General features: G+C 37.5%; 1 protein-coding gene across 2 annotated transcripts in view; it reads left to right on the forward strand.

Moving 5' to 3' along the window:
* Positions 1–13,590: 13,590 nt before the first annotated feature.
* The window catches only part of tp53i11a (tumor protein p53 inducible protein 11a), a 79,136-nt gene continuing 76,819 nt past the window's right edge, over positions 13,591–15,907 (forward strand). The window contains exon 1 of one of the 2 annotated variants that reach the window (XM_007232903.4): positions 13,591–13,712. The gene's annotated coding sequence lies outside the window, so the exon portion shown is untranslated. Of the gene's footprint in view, positions 13,713–13,776; positions 13,889–15,907 lie in introns of those variants that run through there. The other variant, XM_007232904.4, reaches the window with a different exon arrangement.

A 15,907-nucleotide genomic window follows, 5' to 3' on the forward strand; every position in this document is an offset into this window, starting at 1 on the left:
TACTTTTAAAGGACCAACATATAAAACAATAGTTTAACCTATAATTTAAACATAACATTACTTAATAATTTTATTTCAGTTTAGTTTTTGCAGGGGATGGTTGATTGTAAATATGTGAGATCAACTATTTTCATATTATATGATGATTACACTAATTAAGGCAAGCAGAAGAAGTTTCATACTGAAAAAAATGACTTTTTACTATTTTTCCTAGATTTTCAAACTTTAAAAACTGCTCAAATTGACCCGGAATATAACAGGAGGGTTAAATTCCTATTAATTCCTCCCTTAGCAGCACAGAGCAGCTTCCTGTGACGGGAAAGTGATGGGACCATGAGGTCCACTTGATGGCACTGTTTCACTCTGGTACTGGATCTGGTTCTGAATCTGGACTGTTCTGAATGGATTACAGTACGACTCTGAGGTAAAATACATCACTAACAGTTATAATTATGGTGCACCTATTTTAATACCACTCATTATCTGACGTCATTCTTCACTGACATCATTAGCACACATATACACTGTGTCTGACAATGAAAAATACATTATATGGACAAAAAAGTATTGGGACACCTGCACATTCATGGTTAGTTTTAAATCTCCGGTATTAAAAAGAGTTGATCTTACTTTTGTTGGAGTAACTGTCTCTATTCTGCAGGTTACAGAAGGCTTTCTACTACAAATTGGCCCAGTGCTGTGAGTATTTGGTTGCATACAGTGACAAGAAGAGCATTAATTAGTGAGGTTAGGATGTTAAATGAATTAATTTGTACCTCTCTATAGGTGCATCGAAAAAAAATAGAATATCATTGAAAAGTTACTTAATTTCAGTAATTCAGTTCAAAATGTGAAATTCATATATTATATAGATGTATTGCACACAAAGTGATCTATTTTAAGTGCTTATTTCTTTTATTGTTCTCAGAAAGATTGAATATTATATAAGACCAATTGGTACTTTTGGCAGTGTGGACGGTGTCCCAAGTCCTGCTGGAAAATGAAATCTGCATCTCTATAAAAGTTGTCAGCAGAGGGAAGCATGAAGTGCTGTAAGATTTTGTGAAGATGCAGATTTCATTTTCTAGCAGGACTTGGCACACTGCCCACACTGCCAAAAGTTTCAATTGGTCTTATATAATATTAATTTTCTGAGATACTGATTTTTGGGTTTCATTGGCTGTAAGCCATAAAATAATCATCAACAATAAAAGAAACAAACATTTAAAATAGATCACTACGTGTGTAATACATCTATATAATATACAAGCTTCACATTTTCAACTAAATTACAGAAATAAAGACTGCATGCATTATGCATTAGTGCTCCAAATCTCCTGTTATCAATACAAAGTCTTAATAAAAAATGAATGCAACTCTGGACAGGAATAAACATTGTGCAGAATCTTGTGAAAACGATGCCACAGCAAATTTAAATGCCGTAATAAAAGCTAAAAGAGTGTGTGACCTTTGTTTTGGCCTGATTGTGTATTTTGGTCGATGTAGTGTGGAAGAGTTTAATGGATTGTGGCTTCTGCTTTTGTTGTGTGATGAAGGAAAGGCAGGCGGCTATATTGCAGGGATTTATACAGCTGAGGGATTTACCTTTGGCTCTTTCTCTCTCTGAGGATCCAGCATGCTTTATAAACAGTGTGGCACATAATCCTGCCCGCCTCCTTCCTTTCATACCCTCTCAGCACACACTCTCCCCCCGAATACCATTCTCACCTTCCGCCGGCGAAGCAGCCGGGAGGCAAACTCGTCCTCTCCAGAGTACAGCCTGAGGTGTGCAGCTTTATAGTGTTCCTGCTCAGAAAAGCAGGACAGGAACAGTGTTCTGCTCTCCTGCTGAGCTGCATTTCATCCTGCCAACAGAACCACTTCCCTCAATCTCAGGCTGGTGTTAGATTCAGGGTTTGTACGGTCATGAAAAACCTGGAAAAGTCATGAAATTGGAAAATAGCATTTTCCAGGCCTGGATAAGTTGGAAATTTGCTTTACAAATCTTTGTGTTTCAGTTTATCGATGGAGAAAATCTATTTTGAGCTAATAAATGCATCAGCTCAGAGTTAATTCAGTAATTTAGCCCTATACAATTGAGCTCTAGGGATTTGGGGATACATTTTATTAATAAAGATTGTAGGCCTATTTAATTTCAGGCCTACTGTAATCAGTTTTCGATTGTAGGTTAGTTGATTTTTGGTTTTATTTCCATGTCTGCACTGTTTTAAAAATCATATGGTCTTGAACATTTGCCTTGAAAGCATGGAAAAAGTCATGAAAAAATCATGAAAATGTATTGGTTAAAAAGTGTATGAACCCTGTAGATTTAACTGTTTCTGCAGGGGGAACACAGGTAATATATAGAGCAGTCAACATTATGTGAAATCAGTATTGTGTTATTATTTTATGCAAGTTAAATCTTCTGTTATGTTCTGTGTCAAATTGACCTGTTTTAAAGTTTAAAGATCTAGAAGAAAATAGTTACAACAATTCTGTCAGTATGAAACTACTTCTGCTTATCTTAATTAGTGTAATCAACATACAGGAGATGGACAATGAAACTGAAACACCTGTCATCATTTTAGTGTTGGAGGTTTCATGGCTAAATTGGAGCAGCCTGGTGAACAATCTTCATTAATTGCACATTGCACCAGTAAGAGCAATAATAGTGTGAAGGTTCAATTAGCAGGGTAAGAGCACAGTTTTACTCAAAATATTGCAATGCTTTATGTCCAGCGGTCTAAAGCGCTGCCACTATGAGCAGGAGGTCGCCGGTTCGAACCCCAGCTCATGCAGCTTTGACATCAAGCTGCCGGCGTTAGAGGGAGCAAAATTGGCCCTGCTCCCTCTGGGTGGGTAGATGGCGCTCTTTCCCCACATCACTCCTATGGTGATGTCTGCAGCACGGGGCATCTGTGAGCTGATGTACCGGAGCCGAGCCGCTGTGCTTTCCTCCAAGCGCGCTGGTTGCTCGGCAATGCTGCATCAGCAGCAGCTTGAAAAGAAGCGGTGGCTGACTTCACATGTGTCGGAGGAAGCATGTGTTAGTCTTCACCCTCCTGGTGTGTTGAGGTATCACTAGTGATAGGGGGAGTCCTAATGAATGGGTTGGGTAATTGGCTGTGTAAATTGGGGAGAAAATGGGAAAAATTAGAAATAAAATTATAAAAAAAAAAAAAACATTTACACAACATTATGGGTGACATACCAGAGTTCAAAAGAGGACAAATTGTTGGTGCACGTCTTGCTGGAGCATCTGTGACAGCAAGTCTTTGTGATGCATCAAGAGCCAGGGTAATGTCAGCATACTACCAAGAAGGACCAACCACATCCAACAGGATTAACTGTGGACGCTGTAAGAGGAAGCTGTCTGAAAGGGATGTTCGGTTGCTAACCCGGATTGTATCCAAAAAACATAAAACCACGGCTGATCAAATCACGCAGAATTCAATGTGCACCTCAACTCTCCTGTTTCCACCAGAACTGTCCGTCAGACAATAAATTACTGTGGTCTAAAACCAGGTGTTTCAGTTTTATTGTCCAACCCCTGTATATATGAAAATGGTTCATCTCACATATTTGCAACCACCTGCAAAAACTAAAACAAAATTGCAATGATATGTTTAAATTTTATGTACAACTATTGAGTTTTTTATGTTGGTCTTTCAAAAGTAATAGAGTAGTAAAACATAAAAAAAGTATGAACGTTTTTTTTTTAATGAAAAATGAGTGAATTATTCTAATTGAAGCATTACCTGTTAGAGGTAAGGAACACTATTGCACTAAATTTTGATAGAATAATTAGCAATGGAATTAATAATAAAATATTCACACTTTATTAGTTATTTTTTGTTTGTTTTTAAACATCTTTTGGATCATTAAACATGCACCGCCCTTGAACTGACCCAGAAACACAATTCCTGTTTCTTACAAATGAACATAACAAGAGGGTTAATTACATGACCAAGTTTGAACCCAACTTCCGCCCCCGCACAATTCGCAGAATTTTGTTCTGGCTGAATGCCTATAGAGAACTTTGGTGCAGGTGAAACATGAAGCACATGGAGCAGATAGAACACTCTGACCATTTTCACCCAGTCTCTTTCTTATTATTGAATGATTAACACCTTAACTGAGGCGAGTGAGATCCTGCAGTTCTTTAAATGTTGTTCTGGGTTCTTTTGGGATCTCCTGGATGAGTTCTTCATGCCCTTTTGGAGTAATTTCGGTCGGCCGGTCACTCCTGGGAAGGTTCACCAGTGTTCCATGTTTCCTCCATTAGAACATAATAGCTCTCTCTGTGGTTGTTGGAGTTTCAAAGCTTTAGAAATGACTTTGTAACCTTTTTTAGACTAATTGATGATCAATAACTTTGTTTTCTCATCTGTTAATTTCAGATCTTTTATTCTGCTTCATATTGTCGGACAGGTTCTTTTTTTTTTTTTTTTACATAAATTCTTCATTCTACAGGTCTACAGCTATGGGAAGGGGCAATAACTTTTTCACATAGGGCCAGGTTTGTTTGGATTACTTTTTCCCCTAAATAAATAAAATTATAATTTAAAAACTGTTTTTTTTTGTCTGATATTAAAGTTTGTTTGATAATCTGAAAAATGTAAGTGTGACAAAAAAAGCAAAAACAAAAGAAATCTGTATGCGGGCAAATATATGTATACTAAATGGACAAGAGACACATGCTTAGTTAAGATTTCTTCTAAATCTGTGAAGATAATGTTTATGGAGCAAGATTTTTTGTTTTAAACTACTTTTAAATTGTTGAAATTTGAAAAATACAGGTCCAGATTGACCTGGAACCTTTAAATTCTGCTGTTTACACATTCTTTTGTAGTAGTCTAATCAGATATCAGTGTTATTTGTTCAGTATTTAGTTCAGTAGGGCAGTCATCATATAGTATTTTTAATTAATTTAATTTTAGGACTTTTCTTATCACTAGTGATGCCCCAGGAAAGCAGTTCTAATACATCAGCTCACAGATGCTGATCCACATCACCCTAGGAGTAATGAGGGAAAAGAGCGCCATCTACTGTACCCACCCAGAGAGAGCAAGACCAGCTGTGCTCTCTCAGGGCTCCGGCAGCTGATGGCAAGCTGCATGACCATTTATCATATAGTATTTTTTTAATGCACTGATGGCTCTGCAGTAAAGTAAGCATGCTTCCTGTGCTGCAGTTCCTCTACTCCATATGGAGAGACAGTCTGATGCTCTGTGTTTCCTGGTGTTTTACTGTACTGTTCTGGCACTGGCTCGGTTCTGAAAACAGCTATTCTAGTCCTCGACCCACAAACCTGTTACTGTCAGCCTTTCATCTCCACCTAATCGTCCACCGTCTGCCCTGTGATGCCTCCGCGTGAGCGACACCGGCCACATTTGTTTGTTTTGTGTTTCTGTTGTAGTGACTGCAGTTGGGGGTGGATCCAGCCTCCCGCTGACTGTGGCAGACCCCTTTCATCCCACCTGCCCACCACTGCACCACACGAGTCTGTTGCCATGGAGATGTTCCCAGTTTCTTATCACTCTGCGTTACAAAATTGCCCACTATAAATAGAAGATTCACCCAAGACGCGCAGGAGGAGATACCAGCGAGACTCGTGAAGATTGTCTGAAATTGAATGCTTCTTCCTTTCATGCTATTATGATTGGAATTGTACTGTATAATCAGAATATAGTGTTATATTGTCATATGCTCCATTCATTCAGTATAATGTATACTCTATTATATGAGGATTACAGAGGCGTGAAAAAGTATTTGCCCACTTTACAGATACTCATACTTTATATTTTTCCGATTATTAAACAAACTTGCTAATATTGGAGAAATTTGAGTATATGTATGAGTAAATAAATAAAACTCTCCAAACCAATCTAGCCCCTTGTGAAAAAGTGTTTGCCCATCATACATTAACTGTGATTAATCACATTTTTTAGAAAAATTAGCGCTTAATTTCAGTACTAACCACAACCAGGCCTGATTAGAACCTGAAATAGAAAATGTCTGACAACATGAAGCAAATAAAAGATCTCAAAAAGCAGCACATTATACCACAATCTGAAGAAATTCAAAAACAGATGAGAATAAAAGGCATTGACTCTTCATCTACTAGTCTGGGAAAGATATAAAGTCATTTCTAAAGCTTTGGGACTCCAGAGAACCACAGTAATTCACTATTATTCACTAATGGAGAAAAAAAAAACATGGAACACTGGTGAACCTTCCCAGGAGTGGCCGGCCACCCAACCGAAATTACTCCAAAAGGGCATGAAGAGCTCATCCAGGAGGTCCCAAAAGAACCCAGAACAACATTTAAAGAACTGCAGGTCTCACTCGCCTCAGTTAATTTCAGTGTTAATGATCTTAACTTTTTGGAAGGACTGTATCCCGTTATATCTGACATAAAAGTCAGACATTGAACACATGCTGTTTTCAATAAAACCATGCAAACGTATATTTTTTGTTTGGTATTAATTTAAGCAGACTGTGTTTGTCTATCGTTGTGACCCAGATGAAGATTAGAACACATTCAATGAATAATTTATGCAGAAATCGAAGTAATCCCACAGGGTTCACATACTTTTTCTTGCAACTGTATATAATGTATCATATCCTCTGTTCATTCAGTTTGTATTAATTAGGGTTTATAGAGTATTATATATACTGTCACATCTTCTGCTTGTTCAGTGTGTCTGTTATGAGCAAATATAAAGCCCTCTCTTCCTCAGTAACCTTTCCCCGTCCTTGCTGTTCTTCACTGCGCTGCTGTTTAACAGAGAATTTGAGTGACACTCTCTTTCCCTCCGTCGAGCCTTTCTGACACACATCACTGACATTTCTAACAAAAGCTGTGGTGTAAAGTGGAGTGGGATGGCTGGTTATCAGCCCTGTGGCTGTGGAACACTCGTATTCAGAGTAAGTGTCACACAGCTGCTGGGCACAGGTGGTGTTCTCATTTCTCTGTTTACAATGAAGAACGAGTGACACGGGTATCTCTGTGCTCCTCAATGTAATAACAGACTGTGCAAGGATGGAAAATCAGTATTTCAGTCTTTCCACCCATTTAGAATGTAGCATTTTAACAGTGTTTATACATAATTAATCAGTGTTCAAATGCTAGTGGAAATTCAGTCTGTAAAGGTTATATTCATTAAATGTCACAACCTTTCTCTATATAAACATTGGGGCAATAGGGGCAGTGATGGAGCACCAGTTAAATTGATGACAGGGTTGTGGGTTCTATAGAACACCAGTTAAATTGATTTTGGTTGCTGATGACACTGTTGTGTGTTCTATAGAATACCAAGCTATTAATGACAGGGTTGTGCGTTTGACAGTGTTCTGGGTTCTATATCGTACTAGGCTATTGATGACAGGGTTGTGGGTTCTATAGAACACCAGTTAAATTGATGAAAGGGTTGTGGGTTCTATAAAACACCAGTTAAATTGATGACAGGGTTGTGGGTTCTATAGAACACCAGTTAAATTGATGAAAGGGTTGTGGGTTCTATAAAACACCAGTTAAATTGATGACAGGGTTGTGGGTTCTATAGAACACCAGTTAAATTGATGAAAGGGTTGTGGGTTCTATAAAACACCAGTTAAATTGATGACAGGGTTGTGGGTTCTATAGAACACCAGTTAAATTGATGAAAGGGTTGTGGGTTCTATAGAACACCAGTTAAATTGATGACAGGGTTGTGGGTTCTATAGAACACCAGTTACATTGATGACAGGGTTGTGGGTTCTATAGAACACCAGTTAAATTGATGACAGGGTTGTGGGTTCTATAGAACACCAGTTAAATTGATGACATGGATGTGGGTTCTATAGAACACCAGTTAAATATTTGACAGGGTTGAGGGTAGGGATTGTCAGGGTAAGATCGGTGGATTTGATTGTGAGGGCAGGATTGTGAGGGCGGGATTGTAAGGGGGGGATTGTGAGGGTGGCTTGGGAGATTGGGATTGTGAGGGTTGGATTGTAAGGGGGGATTGTGAGGGCGGGATTGTGAGGGTGGGTTGGGAGGTTGGGATTGTATGGGCGGGATTGTGAGGGGGGGATTGTGAGGGCGGGATTGTAAGGGGGCGGGATTGTGAGGGCGAGATTGTGAGGGTGGGTTGGGAGGTTGGGATTGTATGGGCGGGATTGTGAGGGGGGGATTGTGAGGGCGGGATTGTAAGGGTGGATTGTGAGGGTTGGATTGTGAGGGCGGGATTGTGAGGGTGGGATTGTGAGGGTTGGATTGTGAGGGCGGGATTGTAAGGGGGGATTGTGAGGGTTGGATTGTTAGGGCGGGGTTGTGAGGGTGGGATTTTGAGGGCGGGATTGTGAGGGCGGGATTGTAAGGGTGGATTGTGAGGGTTGGATTGTAAGGGGGGATTGTGAGGGTTGGATTGTGAGGGCGGGATTGTGAGGGTGGGATTGTGAGGGTGAGATCAGTGGATGGGATTGTATGGGCGGGATTGTGAGGGTGGGTTGGGAGGTTGGGATTGTGAGGGCGGGATTGTAAGGGGGGATTGTGAGGGTTGGATTGTGAGGGCGGGATTGTGAGGGTGGGATTGTGAGGGTGAGATCGGTGGATGGGATTGTATGGGCGGGATTGTGAGGGCGGGATTGTAAGGGTGGATTGTGAGGGTTGGATTGTAAGGGGGGATTGTGAGGGTGGGATTGTAAGGGGGGATTGTGAGGGTTGGATTGTTAGGGCGGAGTTGTGAGGGCGGGATTGTGAGGGTTGGATTGTAAAGGTGGATTGTGAGGGCGGGATTGTAAGGGGGGATTGTGAGGGTGGGATTGTGAGGGCGGGATTGTAAGGGTGGATTGTGAGGGTTGGATTGTGAGGGCGGGATTGTGAGGGTTGGATTGTGAGGGCGGGATTGTAAGGGTGGATTGTGGGGGTTGGATTGTGAGGGCGGGATTGTGAGGGTGGGATTGTGAGGGTGAGATCGGTGGATGGGATTGTATGGGCGGGATTGTGAGGGTGGGTTGGGAGGTTGGGATTGTATGGGCGGGATTGTGAGGGCGGGATTGTTGAGGGCGGAATTGTGAGGGCGGGATTGTGAGGGTTGGATTGTAAGGGGGGGGTTGTGAGGGCTAGATTGTGAGGGTGAGATCGGTGGATGGGATTGTATGGGCGGGATTGTGAGGGTGGGTTGGGAGGTTGGGATTGTATGGGCGGGATTGTGAGGGCGGGATTGTAAAGGGGGAATTGTGAGGGCAGGATTGTGAGGGTTGGATTGTAAGGGGGGGATTGTGAGGGCGGGATTGTGAGGGTGGGTTGGGAGGTTGGGATTGGAAAGAGTGGTGGTACAAAAATGGGACTTTTTGACGTTGAACATCACTTACAGATAAAATATACTGTCACTATTTATTTTCTTGCATAAATATATTATTTGTTTAGATTAATTTACATTAAACAAATTAGATTTTATATAAAATCTGGAAGAAATATCCACTAATTTTAGAGGTGAGCTAAAGGAAATGATACACAGAGAAAAAGAGAAGAGGAAAATGACCATGCATTTTTTCCATTACTGTGGAGAGCAGAACTTGCTTCTGGCCAAACAAACTAAACTCCAGAAGCACAGATTTCCTGTTTCATCTGCGTCTGAGTTTGCCGCAGAACTGCCCGTTTCTTAGGGTTTTCAGAGTTTATGTGCTGAAAAAACTCTTTTAAACACTTTAATATCTCTATTATTGTACAGATTATATACTACCATCATAATTAATGACCTTCATTAGTGTAATTGATCAGACCAGTGATGCAGGATTCCTCCCTGGGGTCGCTTTTCTATTAAAACGTTAAGAATAGGTGAAGAGATGTAATATCTCATTGTAGTTTGATCATATTTATTTGAGTTTTAAGAGTGAAAAGCTTGTTGTTATCTGCTGTATCTCTGCGTGATTGCCCAGCGAGCACTGCTTATAAATATGGAGGAGAGAATCCACCCCCCTCAAGCTGTTATTACTGAGAATTACAACATCTAGATCTAATTGCACCTCAGTTACAGCCTTAAACACTATAATCATCTATGAGCACAATTAGTCAGGGCCACAGCAGACAGTGCGTGTTATGTTGGAGCATATGGAGAATGCTAAAGAACAAATAGTAAGTTAACTTTAATAAAATATATAATAAAATTACACCCCTCGCCCCAACATTCTTTAGTAAACCACACAAAACAGGGCAAAACTGCTGTGCATAAATAAAACCCATGAAGTGTTACCTCAGGGTGAACAACCTCTTTGGGAACGCACACACCTGTACAGGTTGTCAGGTGTTATCTTGTGAGTGAGCTTCCACAATGTCACATATGTTTTATGATGTGTACCACATCTTTGCCTTGTCTTTGCCCTTGTCTTCTGTTCTCCCATGTGTGTCTCCCATTTGTAGCTCCGCCCCCCTCTCTTTACCTGTCCCTATGTGTTTCCTGTTCCTGTATATATATTCCCCTTCTTTTAGTGTCCTTTGTCAGTTCTTGTTCTTAACGTGTTCTATGTCAGTCAGATTGCTGTTTCTTTGTTTTCTTTCAGTCTTAATGTACTCTGTGTTTCTATGTTGTTAAAGTTTTTGGATTATTCTTTGCTTGTTTGTTGTTTTTTCTTGTTTATTAATTCCCTTGCTGCATACGCGACAGATATTGTCACACCTTATCCTATGTCTATCTTGTGTTTCTTCCTCTTTTGGTTCCATGTGCTTCTGCCCTCTGTTTTCTTGTCTAGTGTTTCCAGGCTTGTGTCTTGTTTTTAACCACGCCCCCTTGTTACCAGTCCCAGGTGTTTCTTACCCTCCTTGTTTATATATATATATATGCCCCTTTGTTTCAGTGGTTTTTGTGGAGTCTTTTGTTTGCTGAATTTGCGTGTCAGGTTTGTTTGGTCTTTGATCCAAGTGTTTTTGTTTCAGTTATTCAGTTTCTTTTTTTTTGCATTACCCATGTTTGCTTTCTTGTTTGTTTAATAAATTTGATACCTGCATTTGCATCCGTCCTCTCACCCTTCCGTTTGTGAAAGATATTGGGATTTCCTACATTATTATCACACATCAGATGTTTTGTGCAGATCGTACACTGCAGTTAATTATCATTTTAAACACATCTGCCTGAGAGCTCAAACACATTTCATTTGTTTTTCCAAAGACAAAAGAAGTGACTCTTTGTGCTTCTTTAATACATTTTAATAAGCTGACAGGAAGGGACTATCAATAGAAAAATAATGAGAGGCAACAAAAGACACAAATTAGAGCTTATTTCACTTTTAAGAACATCAGCGCTAAGCGTGTGTCACGCGGCAGGTGCAAACATTAATAGAGGTTGTGATGGGCATGTGAACCGTCGAATGATTTCTGTCTCACTGTTGGACATTTGGTGGTTAATTGTGGAGCTCAAAGCGAGCCATTGATCAGCAGAAGTGCCACAGTGTTTGGGCAAGCGAAGTGTTAGCAAATGGCTTGGCACTAACAGAATAGTTGCTTCACTCATCAATGCAGATCCATTGCCCTTGTGACGCCCTGTAACATTACATTTCACTGTTAAACAGCCTAATGAATTACAAGTAATAGAAAGACTGTGGGTCAAAAGCGACGCTGTGAAAACAGTGCGAATAAAAACTACAGTGTTCACTGGTGATGGTAAATGAGTGAGTTCAGTGTAATGATAAATTATTAAAATGACAGTGAGAGATAAAGGTCAGAGCGAGAGGATATTACAGTCCACTGATGGAGAAGAGCCACTCATGTTCCAGCAGAGCTTCGTTTCTGTCTATAATAGCTCTCACCATAATGTAACAAACCAAGGGGTGTTATGATTTACAATTTACATTTTTACAATTTTAATTACTACAACAACTACTTCTACTACTACTATTACTACAAATAGTACTACTATTGATACTACTACTAAAATTACTGAAATAAGTATTAGTGGTTGTAGTAGTAGAAGGGTTAATAGTAGTACTAGTTGTAGTAATAGTACTACTGCTACTACTTTTATTACTATTACTACAACTACTGCTACTGCTACTACTATCACTTCTACTACTACCACTTCTACTTCTACTACTACTACCACTACTACTAAGACCACTACTACAACTACCACTTCTACTTCTTCTACTACTACTAAGACCACTACTACTACCACTTCTACTACTACTATTACTACCACTACTACTGAGAGCACTACTACTAAGACCACCAATACCACTACTACCACTACTACAACTTCTACTTCTATTACTACTACTACTACTACTACTACTACTACTACTACTACTCATTTTTTTTTACTAAATATGAAGGTATATAATTATAGACTAAGGTCTATAATTGCTGTTTAGAAATGTACTGGTGGTCTTCATTTTGTAGTTTTAAAAAATAGATGTTTTTCCAGTTATTACTTTGTGTGACACAATAAAAAGCATTTATTATTATTATTATTATTATTATTATTATTATTATTATTATTATTATTATTATTATTATTATTATTATTATTATAAACTAATAATCCAGGTGTGATGGTTTAGCTGGTCTACAAGTAGGGTTGGATGATATTTCCAAAATCTCAATCAATCAATCAATCAATCAATCAATCAATCAATCAACCAACCAACCTTCATTTCCACTCAAAATACATTAAGGGTAACCCTCATTTTTAATGCATCCGAGCATTTAAAAAATAAAGCTACTGAAAAATATGTTTAAATTATAAAAACAAGCAAACAATATAAGATTTAATTAGGAAGAAATAAAATAATTCAGAATAAAAGGATATGCAGACAGGCTAAAATGTGAAGCACTAAAACAAAGAGATAATAAATAATTAGAACAATAAAATGTAAACACAATTAAAGAAATAGAGAACTAAAATAACACCAAATTATAAAGGTAATTGATGGACTTAAATAAAGAAATAATAATAAAAATAAATGAAATAAAAAGGTAAAATTCCATAAATAAAAAGATAAAATAACTAAAAGGGTAAATGAAAACTCAACTAAAACAGGTGCAGACTGTCCGAAGGTGGCTAGAGGCTAATAGTTTAAAATGGTTAGAGTTTAAAATGTTTAGAGTTTCCTGTAGTGAATTTCAGCTAACTGCTGCTCTGTAGCTAAACGCAGATTTTCCCAATTCAGTAAAAACTCTAGGAACCTGACAGGTCATCCTGTCAGTAGAGCGAGTCTGATAATTACTGTTGTTTATAGAAATCATGGATGAGATATAAGATAGCATAATATTATTAAATCAAGATATATTTAATTTTTTTTTTAATTTTATGACGATACACTTCCAATATCAATATGAACAGTATGTGGTTTGTTTTTGTTGTTTCTCAACAAAACTATTATTATTATAAAAACTAGTATTGTTTATAATTATATAAGGCATAATAATAATAATAATAATAATAATAATAATAATAATAATAATAATAATAATAATAATAATAATAATAACAATAATATTCATATTCATATTATTATTCATATTATTATTATTATTAATAATAATAATAATTTTAATATATGAGCTTATCCTCTAAGAGTTACGGTAGGTTTAAATAAAGCGCGCGAAACGGTCTACTTCCGTCATTACGGTAACGGCTCTGCTCGAGCTGGATTGTGGTTTGCTGAACTGTATCTCAGGGCGATGTGGAGGATTCGCGGATAAACAGCGGGTTTAGAGCTGGAAGTTCGCGGTAAGCAGCTTGTTTTTAGTTGTTTGGGTGTGGTGTTAGTTTCTGCAGGGGTTTGTGGATCTGTATTGTTAGTGTAGCGCTTTAAAACAGGATAAAAAGTGTTATTATTAGTGTATAATATCACACCCCTGCCCGGCTGTATTACTGATACACAGCGCGCGCACAGTTATTACTGAGTGAGTATCCGACTCTGTTCATCAATTTAACACCTAAAACTCCTATCTGATCCTTTTTTACGGACTTTTATTAACACTGGGAAAGATTACGCTCTTATTTAAGGGTCTTAAACAAGAAAAACTAACAAAAAGCGGCTGTTTTAAAGGAAAAATCAACTTTTGAGTAGCTGTTACGTTTATACAAACCTTATTTAGCTGTGTTAACTGCATAAACAATAAAAACATTGATATATTTTACCTGTATTTTACTTGTATTTTACTTGTTTGGGGTAACTCTGATGAGTTATTGTAAATATTGTGAATATCTCTATATGTGGTTTGTTTTTGTTGTTTTTTACAACCTTTCCAGCAAAAATAAGTTAAATATTTTAAAAAATATAGCATAAATCTGGTTAATCTGGTTGACCAGTTCATCTTTTGACCACCGTTGGGTATTTTTTGTTTTAGGTTTGATGGTTTACATAGGACTAAATATTAGGGCTGCTGGACAATATGTCCAAAATCATTATAAATACAGCTCTGGGAAAAAAAAAATCAGTTTCTGAATCAGTTTCTCTGATTTCGCTATTTATAGGTTTATGTTTAAGTAAAATGAACATTGTTGTTTTATTCTAAAAAGTACAGACAACATTTCTCCCAAATTCCAATTAAAAATATTGTCATTTACAGCATTAATTTGCAGAAAATGAGAAATGTCTGATATAACAAAAACGATGCAGAGCTTTCAGACCTCAAATAATGCAAAGAAAACAAATTCATATTAATAATCAAGTTTTAAAAGTTCAGAAATCAATATTTGGTGGAATAACCCTGGTTTTTTTATCACAGTTTTCATGCATCTTGGCATCATGTTTTCCTCCACCAGTCTTATACACTGCTTTTGGATAACTTTATGCTGCTTTACTCCTGGTGCAAAAATTCAAGCAGTTCAGTTTGGTGGTTTGATGGCTTGTGATCATCCATCTTCCTCTTGATTATATTCCATAGGTTTTCAATTTGGTAAAATTAAAGAAAATCATCATTTATAAGTAGTATCTTATTTTATTTTTCTCCTGTGTGTCTTTAGTTCTGTATTTACTATATTCTGATATAGATGTGAACAATATGTGTAATCATACATTTTAGAGTTGCCTAGAAAGTCTATGTTTTATTTAAAATAGGAACATTTGACCCCTCATATCAATAATTTGTCGCAAGCAAAAATATGCAATATACAGAATTTCAAGTTTGCTGGTTTAGCTGGTCTACAGGTAGGATTGGACGATATGTCCCAAATCTGTATCACAATATATTTGATATATATTCCATTTTTTTGATTAATGTGATACAATTCCAATATCAATATAAATAGAATGTGGTTTGTTTTTGTTGTTTTTCCACAACGTTTCCAGCAAAAACTGAACTAAACATACAAAAAATAGCCTAAAGTGGTTGATCTGGTTGATTTTGACCAGTGTTGGGTATTTTTTGGTCAAGTTTGATGAATTAGCAGGTCTACCGTTAGGGCTGGACAATATGTCCAAAATATAAGATAAAGAATACAATTTGATGCTAGGGGTGTGCGATATTGTAGCGTACACAATAATAACGCCAACATTTTTGAATATCGTGAACGATGTTATACCCTGAAATATGGTGCCATATCACCCACCCCTAATTATTACATCAGGGTTCTACTTTTTTGCTGTTTTTAACAAAAGAAAAATTCACACTGTTCTCATTTCCCATTATTATATCTGTTCAGTATAATGTATTTTACTTTAATCCTGGATATATGGAGATATTTGGAGTGCATTATTATTAGTATCATGACATTCTGGATCATTGACTTCTGTTACAAATCTGATAAAATTCTTGTATTTTTTTTTATATCTTAGTTAAGGGTGTGCCATATCATATATTATATCGTATGCAATAATCAATTTTTAATTTTAATTTTGTTGCAGTAAAGTATTCTTAATATATATATATATATTTTTGAATGTAGTATTTTGTCACATCGCCAGGAATATCATTATT

This window comes from Astyanax mexicanus, chromosome 16 (genome assembly GCF_023375975.1).
Source record: "Astyanax mexicanus isolate ESR-SI-001 chromosome 16, AstMex3_surface, whole genome shotgun sequence".
In the NCBI taxonomy this organism is placed as follows: Eukaryota; Metazoa; Chordata; class Actinopteri; order Characiformes; family Acestrorhamphidae; genus Astyanax; species Astyanax mexicanus.